Consider the following 17,704-nt stretch of genomic DNA (forward strand, 5'->3'; position numbering starts at 1 on the left):
ATAAGAGATCCACAGCCCTTGATTTAGAATCTTTGACCTTAACTTTAGATGAATCTGGAATCCTGTTTATAATCCAGCCTTTTGTGGTTACACTAAAAGGAGGCTGAACTTTTCAAGTTGTCTGAAAACTTATTGAAATCCCCCTTTACTCTCTGATACTTTTTCCTAAATTAGATGCCCTTCCAATTGATGTCATTAATGAAAGAGGATTAGGAGAAGCACACAGTAAGAGGTAGGAGAAAAGATCTAGAATCTACCTGTAAATTATGAATAGTTGAATCTAATTCAAACTCAAAAATTCCTTTCCTAATCTTAACATGAAACATTCATCTTTTCTGACACACAAACATGTGCCCCCAAAAGACTTACATTTTCAAGCTAGATTTGCTTTATTTACACATTTAATTTTAGTTTGTAAATTCACATAAATGATGAAAAGGGAGAAAATAAATGACTTTTTTCCTGTAAGGTGTCTGATCTACTATAGTTGCTCGATGAGTACAAGTTTCTTTTCCTCCCTTCCTCTTTGCCATTAGCTCCATAACTCTTGTACTTGTTTGTATCACTTACCTGCCCTTGGATGTGATCTTAAGTGTCCAAATATTTATCCCTCCAAATCATGGTTTACAGAGTCACATGGTTTACATATGACTGGAGGGGCAAGAATGAAAAGAGGCTATATTTCACTTGAACCCATTAAATTATTTATTGAATACCTCCTAGGTGGCATGGATACAGTGCCTGGCACACAGTAGTGTTCAATAAATATTTGTTAATAAGCAAGGTTCCTGCCATCAGACAGTTTACATACTAGTGGAGAAGACAGACAAATAAACAGGTAATTAAAATACAGTGTGGATGTACAGGGCACAACAGGAATACAGAGGAGGAGTACCTTATCAAGTCTGAAGCACCTAGGGAAGGCTTCCTGAAAGAAGTCATCTAAGCTAAAATCTAAGGGATAAGTAGGAGTCATATGGGAGAGGCAATTTGTACAGAGTGGAAGGAGTTAGGAAAGGAAAAGGTACACAGGCAAAAATTCTCATGACATATGTAAGAAATAATTTGGATATATAGGAAGGCTGCTATTGTGGATTCACAAAAATAAATGTTTTAAAAATTCAGTTTGGAGTCAAATTAAGAAGAGCCTTAACTACTTCATTGAAGAATACGTGCTTCATCTTGGAGGCAATGAGGCATTATCACTTATTTTCGAGTAAGACACTAATTGATGCATGCAAAGTAGTTTTTTAGAAGAATATCCCAGGAATCATGGGTTAAACTGTAAGGAACAATGCTAGATGTAGAGCAGGGAATTAGGAGGCTTTTGTAGTATGAGGTGATGAGGAACTGAACTAAGATGGTGAGGCTGAGAATGAGAAGAGGCGGTAGTAAATGGGAACAGGAGATATTCTGGGAAAGAATCAGCAGGACTAGATGGCCTGACCAAGTGTAAGAGGGAAAAGGAGATGATCTTTACAACAGGTCTTCATTAAGTACATGGGCTTCATCAGGTGATCTGATTTTGCAGCGGTTCTCAAACTTGAGCTTGCATCAGAATTCCCCGGAGGACTTATCTAAAACACAGATTGCTGGGCCCAACCCCTGAGTTTCTGATTTAGTAGCTCTGTGGTGAGATCTGAGACTTTGCATCTCTAATAAGTTTCCCAGGCAATGCCAATGCTACTGATCTGGGGACTGCATATTGAGAAACATTGGAGGAATCAGTAATTTCTTTTGCAGCAGACAGGCCTTTAGAATCATGTTGTAGCCTATCATTTGGCTACAAACTAGTATATAAATGACTTTACATTTTCTAATCACAGACTCAAGTCACAAAATATAGGAGACTACACATATCCAATATTTTTAAATGAGGCATATATTAATATGGCTAAAAATTCAAATGATAGGACAAGGGAGACAGTAAGTTTCCTCAGCCATCCAATACATCTCTCCAGAAGCAACCAAATATTTCACTTTATCATTCTGAATATATCTCAGGTACATACAAGCTCATATGTATTTACATATTTTCTCCTTTTTTGCTAAAACAGCAGCATACTATACACAGGTTTTGCACTTTGTTTTTTAAAATTCAATTACGCATTTTGAAAATGATTCCCAAATCATTATATAAAGAGTTCCTCACTCTTCTATGGCTGCATAATATTCCACCAAATGACCATAATTTGAAGAACAATTAGAATGTTTTAAATATCTTTATGTTTCAGACAATGCTGAAATAAATACACATGTCATTTCAAATGCCTGTGAGTATATCTGTAGGATAAATTTCTAGAACTAAGATTGCTGGGTCAGAGGGTATGTAGATTTATAATGATGATAGAAATTATCAAGGTGCCTTCCATATAAGTTAACTGTTTACAATCCCACTATCTGTGTAAGAATGTTACTTTTCCCACATTCTTGCCCACAAAGTGTATTATCAAACATTTAATCTTTTACCAATCTAATGGGTGGAAAATGATATCTCTATGGTTTTAATTTACATTTTTCTTATTATGGAGTGAGACTGAGTATATTATAAAAAGAATCATGAGTCATTTATAAGGATGGAATATGGATAATAAAAATTTGGCTTTACAAGAAAGTTCTTGGCAAGTCCTGGATGAGGAAGAGACGTCATCATATTAGAAAACTGTGGAGAATGGCAAAGGGAAAGGTCAAGAATAAGAGAGGACACTGATGCAAAAACATAAATATTTACTCTGATTAGCAGATGTAATTATATAATGAATATGGGTCCATCAGGCTAGGGGAGCATGCAAACAGTCACCAATTTTAGCTAATTTCCAAAAGCATTCATTAGGCATCTTCTGTCATTAAGACCAAAGTCCCTATCCTCAATTTGCTCACAGTCTAGAAGGAAAATAGAAAATAACAGAGGCAATAATACAATGTGTAAAATTATGTGATGGGAGAATAAGCAGGGGGACTGAACTATTACTTCAAAATGGTGTTTTGTTTTGTTATTTTTCAAAGCAGTGTGTGCGGGGGAACGTCTGAAAGAAAGCTTTCTGAAATACATGGTGTGTGAGTTGGATCTAAAAGGAGGGATACATATTAGCCAGGCAAAAAGGGTACCATTACTTCAGATTTTGAAGAAATAAGAATTATAAAGGAATACTATGAACAATTGTCTGCCAATAAAATAACTAACCTAGATTAAATAGACAAATTCCTAGAAATGTACAAACTATCAAAACGAACTCAAAAAGAAATAGGCAATATGAATAGGCCCATAACAAGTAAGAGATTGATGTAGTTAAAACAAGAAAAAAGCAAAATTATTCACAATGAAAATTCCAGTCTTATACGACTTCACTGATGCATTCTACGAAATATTTGGTGATGAATTATTAATAATTATTCACAAACTTTCCCCCAAAAAAGAAGAGGAAAGAATACTTCCCAACTCATTCTATGAGATCAGTAATATCCTGAAAGCAAAACTAGAGAGAAACATCATTAAAAAACCAGTACAGACCAATATTTCTTATTAATATGAATACAAAAATCCTCTACAAAATATTAGCAAACTGAATCCAGCAAAATACTGAATTATATATCATAACCAGGTGAGATTTATTACAGAAATACAAGGTTAGTTTGACATTAGCAAATCAATTAATGTAATACTTTGTAGCAAGAGAATAAGAAAATTACATAATCATCTTAGTAAACACAGGAAAATCATTTGACAATTATTCTAACACTATTTCATGGTTTAATAAAACACTTCACAGTTTAGGTTTAGAAGTGGCATCCTCAACTTGATAAAGAGCATCTACATAAAACCCATAGCTAATAGGATACTTAGTGGTAAAAGAATGTATGCTTTCCTCTTAAGATGAGAAACTGGACAAGGATATCTGTTCTCACAATATTTATTCAGCATTGTACTAGAAGGTTTAGGCAAGGCAATTAGGTAAGAGAGTGAAATAAATGGCATCCTGATTGGAAGACATAAAATTATCTCTATTCACAGATGATAAGATCTACAAAGAACTATTAGAACTAATAAAAAAATTCAGTAAGTTTTCAGAGTACAAAATCAACATACAAAATTTAATTTTATTTCTGTACACTTGTAATAAATGATCAAAAAGTGAAATTAAAAAACAATGCCACTCATAATCATATAAAATATAGAATTTTTAGGAAGAAATTTAATAAGAGAAATGCAAATTGTATACTCTGAAAACTAAAAATATTGCTAAAAATAAATTTTAAAAATCTAAATAAATTTTTTAAATTCCATGATTATGGATCAGAAGATTCAATATTGCTAAGATGGCAATACTGTTTGAGTTGATCTATAAATTCAGTGCAAAACCTAGCATAATCCCAGGAGGCTTTCTTTTAGAAGTTGACTACCTTATTCTAAAATTCACATAGAATTGCAAATGATACAAAATAGTCAAAACAATCTTTAAAAAGAACAAACCTGGAAGATTCACACACACTTTGTTGTTTCAAAACTTGCAAAAAAGTAATAATAATCAATACAGTATGGTACTGCCATAAGTATAGACATAGGTTAGTGGAATAAAATCGAAAAGCCAGAAATAAATCTACATACCTATGGTCACTTGATTTTTGAAAAGGGTGCCAACACCATTCAACAGGAAAAAATAGTCTTTTTTAACATATAGTGCTAGAACAACTAGTTAGCCTCATGCAAAAGAGTGAAATTGGACCATTATTCACCCCATATACAAACATTAACTCAAAATGAATCAAAGGCCTATATGTAAGAGCTAAAGTTATAAAACTCAGAAAAAAATAAGGTAAATCTTCGTGCCCTAGAAATTGGCAAAGCATTCTTAAATATGACACCAAAAGCACAAGCAACCAGAGAAAAAAAAGATAAATTAAACTTCATCAAACATAAAAACTTTTGTTCTCCAAAAGACTCTATCAGTCTAAAGACAACCAACAGAATGAGAGGCCATATTTGCAAATCATGTATGCTTGATAATAGACTTCTGTCTAGAATACATAAAGAACACTTACAACTCAATAATAAAAAGGTATCCCAATTTGAAAATGGGCAAAGGATCTAAATAGACATTTTTCCAAAGAAGATATACATATGGGCAATAAGCACATGAAAAGATGCTCAATATTCATTAGTCACCAGGGAAATGCAAATCAAAATCACAATGTGATATCATACAAAACCCACTAGGATGACTAGAATCAAAAAAGTCAGATAATGACAAATGTTGAGGAGGATGAAGAGAAATTACAACCTTCATACACTGCTAGTGGGAATGTGAAATGGTGCCACCATTTTGGAAAATGGTCTGGCAGTTTTTCAAGTGTTTAAAACCAGAGTTGTCATATGATGCAACAATTTTCAACTTAAGAGAAATGAAAACATGTTCACATAAAAAATTGCATTTAACTGTTCTTAGAAGCATTATTCATATTAGTCAAAAGGTGGGAAGAACACAAATGTCCATCAAATGATGAATAGATAAACAAAAATGGTATATACATATAATGTAATATTATTTGGCCATGAAAAATAATGAAGTACTGATATATGCTACCATATAGATGAACCTTAAAAACATTTTGCTAAGTGAATGAAGCCAGCCACAAAAGACTACATATTATATTATTCCATTTATATGAAATGACCAGAAGAGGCAAATCTGTAGAGACAGAAGGTAGGATTAGTAGTTGGTTAGAGCTTGGGGTAATGAGGGGCTAGAGGGATAATAGCTAAAGAGAATAAGGAGATAAAAAAAGTTCTAAAATTGTGGTGATGGCTGTACAGCTCAGTACATATTCAGTGATATATTGATATCACTGAATTGTACACTTAAGATGAATGAATTATGAGTTCTGACAATTAAGTTTGTGAACTCTTCTTAGAAAAAGTGCTACACAACTCACTGCTGAATACCACTACAATCACCTTCAAAGTATACCCTCTGGGAAGCTATGCACTGACAACAATGCCTAGTCCACCCATCAAAGTAATTTTGGAACCCATTTTCTGGAATGGCCATCTGAGATGTTGTCGTATTACACTTGATGTCCTGAATGTCATCAAAATGTCTTCCTTCTAATTTTTCCTTTGTCTTTGGGTAAAGAAAAAGTCATTGGGGACCAGATCAGGAAGGGTAGGGAGGGTGTTCTAATACAGTTATGTGTTTACTGGTTAAAAACTCCCTCACAGACAGTGCTGTGTGGGCTGGTGCATTGTTGTGATGCAAGAACTCTTCCAGGACCATATTTACACACACCTTTCTCATGCCAAGCTTTTCAGTTAAGATTTTACTGTTTCTCTATTGATGTTTATTTGGTCTGCTATGTTTCTCATAGTCAGCCAATTATTTTGATGCACAATTTGAAGAATTTTTGCAATGTTTTTGTCAGTTCTGCTCATTACTGGCTATCCTGACCTCTCTTCATCAGTGACACTTTTCCTCCCTTCAGAAATACATTTAATCCATTTGTGCACTGCCATTTTCTTAATGGCATTATCTCCATAAACTTGGACTAACATGTCCCTGATTTCACTTCCACTCTTGGCAAATTTAACAAGAAATTTAATGTACGTTGTTCTAATTCAAGCTCCAACATTCTCACAATGGCACATAAAAAACATGCAACAATAATGAATGCCACTCAGCAAGACCCTGTCACACATCAACACGAACACAGCTGTGAGACACTGATAGACCAAGGTTACGAAAGCTTACTGAGTTGCTTGTACAATGCTGCCAACATAAGTGTATGGTGGCAAGTTTGCAAACTTAATTGTTAGATCTTGTATATGATATGTGAATTATACCAGGGATACCTAAAAAATGCATACACATTTTAACAGATGTTATCTATGTATTACTTTTTGAAGTTGAATTGAATTATGGTAGCAATGCGTAGTATGATGTTCGCTCAAAAGATGGCATTAATCAAATGAATGCTAGCATCATCATGAAATAGGCAGGGCAGTCAAAGAAAATGGCAGAAGTATGGTTGTTGTTCAAGGAGTACAAGACCATTTTGAAGTGGTATTTGAAATCCAAGAATGTTGTGGAAGTACAATGACAATGGAGGCATGCGTATGCAACAGAATCCCCAACACACCTAACATTGCATGCATTCGTGATAAGTTTGAGATGCATGGTTCTGGTGTGGTGTTCAAAAGGGAAGATTCAGGAGGTAGTTCATCATAATCAGAAGTTTCTGGATGCTGATGGTAACCACTTTGAGCACCTCTTGTAATTGTGGAAGTCAAACATGACTTGTATTCATCATTTGTTATCAGCACATAATGAGTATTACAAATTTAATATTTTTTTTCCTTTCTCAAAATGTGTATACATTTTTTGGCACCCTTTGTATTTTAATAAAACTCTTTTTTTAAAGAATGTTGTCGAGAAATCTATAGGAAAAAAGTTAAGACAAGGAAAGCCTTCTGTGCAAAGGTAATAATATAAACAGAGGCACATGGGAATATAACATCATATATACAAAACAGTATACACAGTTTAATAAGTTCATCACATTTTAACACTTACTATGTTGCAGGCATTATTGTAGATGCTGGGATATGCAGTGAACAAAGTCACAAAAATTTCTGTCCTTATAGAGCTTACATTCTAATAGGGGAAACATTAACATCCCTTGTTAAAGTATATAGTAAACTAGAAAAGGATAAGTGCTACTAAAGAAAAAAAAAACAAATAAGGCTTGAAGGCATTGTATGGGGGTGGGGAATACAATGTTATATTAGGTGGCCTCACTGAGAAAGCAACTTTTGAGAAAAAGATCTGAAGAAGTGAAGAGAACTGTGTGAATCTGGGGGAAGAACTTTCTAGACAGTTGACACAGCAAGTACAAAGGCCATTGTTAGAATGTATCTTTCATCTTGGAAGAGACAGATCATGCAGGGTCTTCTAAATAATTGCAAGGACTATGATTTTACCCTTAGTGAGATGAGAAATTATTGGAGGGATTTGTGGCTATAAAAGGATCACTTTGGCAACTGTATTGAAAATAGAGTGAAGTGAGGGTAAGTTCACAAGCAACAAGAGCAGTTAGAATAATGCAGTGATCATTCAGAACAGTGAAAATAGTGCTTTCAAGCAGGTTCATAGCAGTGGGGGTGGTAAGAAATGGTCACATTTTGGATATACAAAGGTAAGACTTTCAGTATCTCCAGACAGATTGGATTGCATGAGAGACAGAGAAGACTCTAAGCCGAATGCAAGGGTGTGTGTGGCCTGTGCACCTGGAAGTTCAAGTTGCCATTTAATGAGAGTTTTAAGACCGCAAGAGGGACTTGAGTTTAATTTTGAGGGGGATGGTTATCAAAGTTCAGCGTTGAACTTGTTAACTCAGATATCTGAATGACATACAAGTGGGACTATAAAATAAGTATGAATCTAGAGCTGAGGGGAGTGGTCTGAACCGGAGAGGTAAATTTGGGAGTCTGTGGTATACAAGGTGATATTTAAAGCCTTGAGACCAGGTACAAATTTACTGAAACTATGATGAGTTTATTTACACTAGCACATAAAGGGTGTGAAGGTGGGAGATGTGCTTGGAAGGTAGGCAAGGATAAAATTATTGAAGACCTTATATATTCCATGTATATAAACTTGGACTTTATCCTGACAGAGAATCATTGAAATCAGCAGAAATTTGTAGTTAGACTTGTTTTAAACAGACTTGGCTTCATGACACTTCTAGCAGTATGAAGGAAGGATCAGAGACCTACAAACCATTTAGAAGGTGATAACAAAGTTCGGGAAAGAGTTGTCACACAACAGTTTCTCCACTTTTTCTGTACATTAGAGTAGATGTAGGATGGGATAGCATAAGAAAAACTAAAGAAGTAGAATTGGCCAGACCTAATAGGTGTTTGATTGTGCGAAGTGAGAATGTAGGAAGAGTTGAGGATAACCCTAAGTTCTATGTCAATATGGTGGATGGTAGTGTCATTTACTGTGACAGGAAACATAAGAAGGGGGAAGACTTTGGGAAATTAAAAGAAAAAATATGCTGACTATTGGACATAGTAGGTTTGAGAGCCACCTTTCTTGGCTCTCGAAGTGATCCTCTTAGTTTAATTAGCTTTGTTTTTGTTGTTCATGTGAGAAGAGTATCCACCGAATTCATCAGCACAAGAACCATGGTTGGCATGAACATTATGGTTCTCTGTGTAAAATAATTTATTATTTAAACTTTTAGCAACTGGTTCACAGGAGTGAACCTCACCACCTTGCCCTCCCCTCCAAACTTCTCATCTCTCAGCTTTCTGGTTGACACAAAATTGAGTCCCAGACCATTCGAAGATAAAGGTCAAACTTAGTCTTGCGTTTATTTCCCTGAGTCATGGTGATTTCCTCAAGATGCGTACTTTGAGCAGCAGCATCCTAGCCCCTCTCACAATGATGTTTTCATAGCAACAAGGAAGCGTGTTATGTCTTCTTTTTAAAATCCAGGACTTGTAATTTATTTCTATTGTCATAAAAACTTTAAAAAATACAGAAAAAATAAAAAGAAATCAAGGTGGGTGTTTCTAATTTAATCTTTTACTGACATCTAGTGCCAGAACTCTGCATATTCAGCTACGTGCTCCAAATATGAAAAAACAAAATACAAAAAACCCACAGGATTTTTAAATTGCCATGAATTTGAAAAAGAAAATAACAATGACCTATTTTAGCAAACAACATCTATCTTATCTTTACATGATTTCTTACATCATTTTCACATTTAAATAGCAGCCTTTTAAAGCAGGCAGACACCAAACCCTTTAAATGCCTAAGAATTCAATGTTGAGGCAATTACTTTCTATTCTTATGTTTGGTTACCTGCTGGGGTAATTGCTGACAGTTCATGGAGGCCCAAGTAAGTCAGAATTTCACTCTCTGTAAGTTTTGAGGCACTTAGGATAAATTCTCCTTGGAAGTTGCATCAGATGGGGCTGGAATCCACAGTGCTTTCAAAACCATACTTTTTAACTGTTGAGGAATAATCTTTCACATTAAGGGTTTATACTAAACAGCAGAAATCTTAGCCTTGAATGTAATTATTATAAGTGATCATTAATAAAGAAGAATGAATTTGGAACTAGAGGAATGGAAAGAATGACTTCTTATGGTACAAAATAATTTTGAGGAGAAACAGGCACGATTTGTATATACATCATTAAAAACAGAGTTTGAGTTATTTGTGGTTACAAAAACATGCAGGCAGTAGAAGCATTTAAGAGGATTATATCTGTGTTTCAAGGTACTATAGCTACAGAGGCAAAGGAAGAAATTGAAAATGTACGGTTCGTAAAAATGAATGTACCTATTTTCCATTTAAATCTGCATCTACTGGCTATGTGAGCTAAACTGTGTGAACCTCAGTTTCTTCATGTCTAAACTAGTATTTGCCTTATAGCATTGCTGTAAGGATTGAAGTGTTCCACAACATTTCTGACACATGGCAAGTGTCCAATAAACAATAATTGCCATTTGTAATAACAGTATTAAAAATAATTAAGCTTACCTCCTGCTTCCTCTCATGGAGCCCAATGTGGTCCAAGTGGCAAGAGAAAGAGGGTCCCTACTCTAAATGATCCAGAGCACTTCAGAAAATATCTATGACCACTTCAGATTCAGTACCAGGTGCAACAGATCCAAGATCAAATGGACCTGGCAAGTCAAAGAGACGTGCTGCTAGAAGGGATATAAGGCCAGTTGTAACAATCAGCCTTGCTGAAAGTCAGAGAAACAGGAGAATAAAGTCCAAGTTCTTTAACATTTTCCCATTACCCATTCATTTCCCTATGCTTCAAAGAAACAAAACTGCTTTTTGTGGAATAAGGTGGTTAATATACCATAGGCTCTGGTGTCGGGCTAACCTGAGTTTGAATTCGAACTCTCCCACTGACCAGCTGCTCGACTTTGCATAAGTTAACTTCTCTGAGACTTAATTCATTTGTCAAATTGGGAATAATAATAATAGTACCTAACTCTTACGGTTGTTTCTAGGAATGAATGAAATAATGTATGTAAATCACTTTACACAATGCTTGGCAAACAATCTGTAATCAATTGTAACTTGGTAACCTCAAATCTCAGAGGGTCTGTGCGAAGTGTTTGCCTATTCCAAAGAAGTCACCAGGAGGTCCAGCAGGGAAAGACACTGGTTTATTAAAACTTATAGAAGGCACTGATGGCAGCAGGTCAACGAATAATCCATGCCTCAGGGCAGTATAGCAAGCAGATTTATAATCAAAGCAATGAAGCTAATTATTCACATTCCTATACGGTGTTTAAAATTACATTGATTAATCGTGATGACTACATTGTTTTCAGCTTTGGTTGGTCACCTGTATCCCATGACTCATTACTGGGAATATGCATACCCTTCAGAGACCAGCCTTGGCCAGAGGCTGCTCTCTGAGGGAGGGGTGCCGGAAGAAGCCAGTCTATGTCCGGACAGTACCCCACATTAATAAATAATCTTCATTATACCATTAAATCGTCCAACTGCCACTATATCAAATATGACCTTGATATTTGGACTAGCCTGGCAGTTTCAGAAAATTGTAATAATCTAAAAATCATGTCTTCCATGGCTGTAGCTTTCTAAGGTTCAAGCCTGATTATAATCATCTGTCAAACATATCACTTTCCAGGTATCTAGGTACTTTTATTTGCTTAGTCTTCACAAAACCTGAAAAAGGCAGACACTATTTTTCCCTTTACACATGAGGAAAAGGAGGCTCAGAGAAGGTAGTTTGCCCCGGGTCACAGAAGTAGCACAGGTAATAGTTGATCCTGGCCTGGATGCTGTAGACCCTGCTTTTCCTCCATGTAATGTACTGCCAGATTTTTGTTAAAAGGCAAAACAACAACAACAACAACACACAAAACCTTCCATGGCTCCCTACAGCCTTCAGGGGAAATATCAAACCCCTTAGATCACTAAACAAGGCTTTTCCTTATTTGTCTCTGGCCCCTACCTACCCCTCAAGCCTCCATGCCTACTGCCTAATCATCTCCTCCAGAAAACCTTCCCTGATGCCCTTCTTGGGTCTCTCATAGCACTCTGATGATATCAGCATCACAGGATTTGATTTTATTGTCTGTATTCCTCAAAAGTGCTAGCAAAGTGCTTGACACAGAGTAGGAATTCAATAAATGTGTGATGAATGAATAAGTGGATAAATTAATGAATATTGACAGGGAAGGCCTGAATAAAGTCCTACCACTTTAGAGAACAGAGGTGCTTAAAGTGTGGTCCCTGAGCCAGCACAACAGCATCATTTGCAAACTTAGAAATGCAATCTGTCGACCCTGACCGAGACTGGCTGAATTAGAAACTTTGGGGGTGAGACCTGGCCATCTGTAGTTTAACATCACCTCCAGGTGATTCTGATGCATGTAAATTAGTGGTCTAGTTATTAGTAATACTATACTTGGTGCTTAATAGATCACAAAACACTTTTCAAACTACTATCTTTGAAATTAAAGATGAAGTGGAGAGGGGAAAATAATTAAAGTGTTCAGACGTGTTTGAAATACAACCCTATTTAGTATACCCCTCAGTTCTGAGGAATGTCTCATCAGGCACAGCTGGAAAATAAGGTTTGCATCTCTGTAGGAATATTTGCCTGGCCAGGCTGGGGTAGTGGCCTCTGTGGTAAACAGCATCTCCAATGAAATCCCATTGGTTGGATGAAGGATTCCAGGTAAGCAAGGTTGAATGTGATTAGATAATAATTGAAATTGTAGGAAAGCTGAAGCTATAGGAAAGGTTTACTCAAGTGGGTGATGAGGGTTACATGGGTATTTTTAATGACTTATGCAGATATGATGTTTCAGTAAATGAAAGAAACCATTTGCAAAATTATATGACCCCGTCCTTAAATTTAAAAATACTCTTTAACCCTTACTGGAAAAAAAAATTTGTGAAAGACTAAAATGTTAATAGTGATTTTCTCTGGGTAGTGGGATTACACCATTATTTTATAATTTTTATAATGAGAAATAGTAAAGGTATAAAATTTGTTCTAACTGGGGAGCCTGGTATGCAGAACCAACGGCTGATGTAGCTGGAGGCAGGCTTTGAAAGGGAAAATTGAAATCTTAGAGGCTAGAAGGAGCTTTTAAGAACCCAGGACAATCTAATGGATATCAATAGGGTTTCCTAAAGCATTGAAATAGGAAGTGAAGACATGCTCCAGAAGATTGCTGTAGGACACTACTGACTCAGGCTTTCTGGTAAATCAAGGGCAACTTCCAGCAAAAGAGAAGGGAAGGCCCTGGAGCATGGATGGAAAAGGGGTTGGTTTTTTTCCAGGCCCTAGAATGTAAGAGAGCTCACTTGGAGAGTGAAAGTAAGGTTATATTATCAAGGACAGTTAATGACGCCAAGGATTGCAGCTGAAGAAGGTAACAGCTTGAAGGGAAGAAGAAAAGGATAAGTGAGCAACTAGTGCCTGGAGCAAACTGTCTAGCACTTTAAACTTGTGCCAAGCTAATTTCGTCAAATGAGATTGTCCTTATACTTTACATATTCTGCATATAGCTTATAACCTAAGATTTCTTCACTTTTCAAACTGGTTGTGGTCTCTAAAATGATGGTTGGGCAATAGTTGCTTTGGAGAGGAGGTTGATACAGAATTAAAGTAAAAGTTCTGAATTTCAAGGGTATGATCTCTGGAGAAGTCCTCCCTTTCTCCCTCTTCCCATCTTTGAGCCCTGAGTGTGGAAAATTATTATTTGAGTGGTTTACATTTATTGAGTAGTCAGCGTTTGGAAGTCTAAATGCTTTGAATAGGTTTTCTCATTTATTCTTCTCTTTAGTTAGATATTGCAATTATGCCCAACTTTATAAGTGAAGGAGTGGAGGTGTAGCTGGCAAAGGGCAGCATTAGAACTGTCTGGGCCAAATTCCTTCCAAAACACTACCTTGCATTTGTTAGTCCTGAAAATACCCTAAAGCAAGTAGCAATTGCTATAAAATGCTAAAATTAGTAATACCTAGGGTAAGGTTACAAACAAAGTGATATGGTCATACTGCATTGGTGGGAATGTGAATTGGTGTGACCTTCCTGAAGGACAATTTGGCAGTATTTACCAGAAGAATTTTAAGTGCAAGTACTCTTTGTTTCAATTATTGAGCTACTAGAAATTCACCCTGAGAAATTAACTGGCAACAATATATGCCCAAGACGTTTAGTGCAAAGAACTAGAAATAACCAGTGTCCTCAAAGGGAAACCGAATAACCAAATTATGATACAGCCATAAAAAAATAAAGCATATCTATATGTTCAGAAATGAAAAAAATCAAGATACAATAAGTTAAAAGAGCAAGGTACAAGCTGAGTGCATTGACACACCTGTAATCTCTTCAGTTTGGGAGACTGAGTTGACAGGATCGCTTGAGCTCAGGAGTTTGAGACCAGCCTGGGACACAGCAAGACTTCATCTCTACAAAAAAATTAGGTGAGTGTGGTGGCATGTGCCTCTAGTCCCAACTATTTGGGAGGCTGAGGCAGAAGGATTGCCTTAGCTCAGGAAGCCAAGGCTGCGGTGAGCTGTGATCATGCCACTGTACTCCAGCCTGGGCAACATAGTGAGACCCTTGACTCAAAAATAAGTAAATAAATAAATAATAAATACATTAGCAAGTCACAGAATGGTGTGCATAGTATGATTACTTTTATAATACATTAATTTTAAAATACATATAGAGGTAGATTGGTAGATATACTGACATAAAAATAAAAATAATGTGGTTATTTTCCCCCTGAAAGGAAGCAAAGGAAGTTTTTAACAATAGGTACCTTTGGACAGAGTAACTGAATTGTTATTGTTTGCCATTTGGAGATATTTGGACTTTTACATTTTTGTTTTCTGTTTTGCTCACCTAAAAACACACGCACACACAAACCTAACATTTCATTAAATCTTTTAAATAAAAACCAAAAGAGTAGCATTTACTGAGTGTGTAATGTTCAAGGGCCTGTCCTAAGCACTTTACCTGCAGTAACCTCACTATATTCTCCCGTTAAATTCTTATCTCCTTTTCACGGGTGAGGAATTAGAGGCTCAGACAGATGAAATCACTTGCTTGAGATCACAGACCTGGTGGGGGGGGGGCTGCAATTGCAATGTCCCTCTGCCTCATTTAGAGCCCTAGCTCACAACTGTCAGGTTATACTCTTCTAATTGGGCTTTATACTCACTCTCATTGCCTAATGAAAGTATGTTGGCAAACAACTGGAGTCTAATGAGATAATGTATGTGAAAATACTTTTCTAAGAATAGAGATGTTTGGGGAAGACAGGCACGGGTAGGAAATTTGTTTAAATTGGCCAGGCCTGTCTACTAATCACTACACAGTCGGGATACTGTTTATTGATGAGGTGGTGATCAACACCTTTTTTTGGTTCCTCCTTTAAAAATAATGTGAAGTGATATTTACTTTCCCTTTTCCCTGATCATGTTTAAAAAATTAAAATGATATGCAGAAACAAAAGTCCTTCATAATACTCCACTTAAGATTAATGACTGTTTCAAATTTGAATGGTTATGTAGCTATTGCATATATATTTTTTACATGAATGGGAGCAACTATACATTTGTTCAGTATCTTGTTTTTTCAAACATGCAATATATCCTGGCCATCTTTATTTTTTAAATCAGTGCTTATAAACCTACTTTTCTCTTTTTAAACATCTGCCCAGTGCCCCATTTTGTGAAGATATGTAAATAACTTGTAAAAATCACCTACTGTAGGACATTAAAGTCACTTCCACAAATGCTTGCTTTCCTAATCAATGCTGTAATACCCTTCCTAAGAAAGTCTAGAAGGATCTTCAGACTATGTGACATTTGTCCAACCTGTAGTTGATGAGAATGACCCAACAGGACTCTGTATTGAGGGGAGGGGTATGTTTCTCTGTGTGAGAGAAACAAAGAACTCTCCAAAACATGGCTAATACACTCAGAGATACTTGAGTTGCCAACAGATAGGACGACCTCAAAAAAGCACTCCCTGTTTTGATAGCTTAATAAAAGTGCCGAGACTTGCTATGATTGCTCAACACTGGCTGGATCAGAGGAGGAATTTCCAGACTCAGTTACAAGCACGACTGCTGGAGTGCTGTGGATTCCACCAGACAGTCTGGAGACAGCTAGACAGGGAGATGAGCAGCAGAGCTCCAAATCAGGCAACAAGCACGTGTGGAAAGAGCATTGACCTATGGAGAAACTCATAACTCATAGACCAAACCTCTTCCAGCAGAGGGCAGTGCCTCAGCTATCAGGCAGGACCCAGGCCAGCTGGAACCAGAGCTGGGAAATTTGCTGGAGAGATAGCAACAGCCCTAGGCTGAGGAGAAATTGAACTAAACTGCCCTTTGAATACTGTAAGTGACTTTGGGAAACTCTCAGGGAGGACCAGTGGGATTTTGAGTTACTGTGATTTGCCTGTGTTCTACTGTCTAACAATTTGAGTTGGGCAATAAGTCTCTTTTTATAGAGTCTGGCCACTTAGGGCTTGCAAGTAAGAGAATTTAGAATTATTTTAACCAGGCTGGCCACCGAATTTCCTGAGGTTTCTGGATGCATGCTCGAATCAAAACGAAAGTGGCATGCCTAAAATATAGCCTAGCCTCCAGGTTCTGGAGCCCTGTGGATCTGACACAAAGTTTACAAATAGAAAGTTAGCAAAGGGAAAGATATGTAAGAAGTAACAATTTTATCTAAAAATAGAAACTTAGGGTTTAACACTAGAATTATTATTTGCTTTTGAATTTCAATTACTATGATGGTGGCCTTTAAAACAAAACTTTAACAGAAGAGTAAGCCATGCAGATTGTTATACATGCAGATAATCAAAGATTAAAATAAATTCGTCTGTAGGCTTAATCCATTTCCAATATTTACTCTTCCCTGAACATTGGTTACCTTTTTTGCTGTGTAGTAGTTGGAATCAAATGGGGACAAAGTTGAGTTAGACCATAAAGTCTATTTCTAATGCAATTGTTTTTTGAGCCTTGTGACTTAACTAGTTTTTTAAAAGTAACTTTGATATTTGCTGGTGAAATCAAGGCAGATGTGCCAGATGATAAAAGTACTTTTGTGTGTGTTTGTCAGGCACGGCTAAGTAAAAGACACCGCGTACAAAATCAGAGCAATAGCGAAGTGTAAGGGTAGTCTGCATGCATTTCTCAGCAAAATATCAAAGTGGAAGAAATACCAGCAAAGAGAATAAACTTTCTGGGCTGTTTTATTTTCCTCGCAACTTCTAATCCAGTGATGCTGGGCGTTCTCCCGGTCGCGAGATTATTGGCTGGTAGTCCAGTGCTGGCCGAGGAGCGGCTCAAGTCCTCAGGCCGGGCGGCTGGAGACTGAGAGGCAGAGGGGCTCCTTCGGGTTTGGGAGTGGGACGGTCACCAGCAGCTGCGGGCGGGAAAGGACAGCCTCGCTGGAGGTTCTCAGAGACCCTTTCTGAAGGTGGTAGTTCCGACCCGAAACCGTCCCCGGCCAGCTCGCTCGCTCGGCAGGGCGCGGCCCCAGCACCACCCGGCTCGCCCCGAAGAGGTGGGACTTTCCCCACCGGAAGTGATCCCGTCCAGTCTCGGGGAACTGGGGCACCTCAGCCAGTGTGTCAGGGAAACCCTTCCGGGTGTGTGCTGGG

At 37.1% G+C, this 17,704-nt stretch overlaps 1 protein-coding gene across 2 annotated transcripts in view; it reads left to right on the forward strand.

Annotated features, from left to right (window-relative positions):
• Positions 1 to 16,367: 16,367 nt before the first annotated feature.
• Positions 16,368 to 17,704, forward strand: part of RAP2C (RAP2C, member of RAS oncogene family) — a 16,337-nt gene continuing 15,000 nt past the window's right edge. Inside the window, exons 1-2 of one of the 2 annotated variants that reach the window (XR_002482501.1) lie at positions 16,368 to 16,430; positions 17,498 to 17,607. The gene's annotated coding sequence lies outside the window, so the exon portion shown is untranslated. Of the gene's footprint in view, positions 16,431 to 17,256; positions 17,608 to 17,704 lie in introns of those variants that run through there. The other variant, XM_008067450.2, reaches the window with a different exon arrangement.

The sequence above is a fragment of the Carlito syrichta genome, unplaced genomic scaffold (assembly GCF_000164805.1).
Source record: "Carlito syrichta isolate Samal-C Ts95f unplaced genomic scaffold, Tarsius_syrichta-2.0.1 Scaffold309624, whole genome shotgun sequence".
Classification (NCBI taxonomy): Eukaryota; Metazoa; Chordata; class Mammalia; order Primates; family Tarsiidae; genus Carlito; species Carlito syrichta.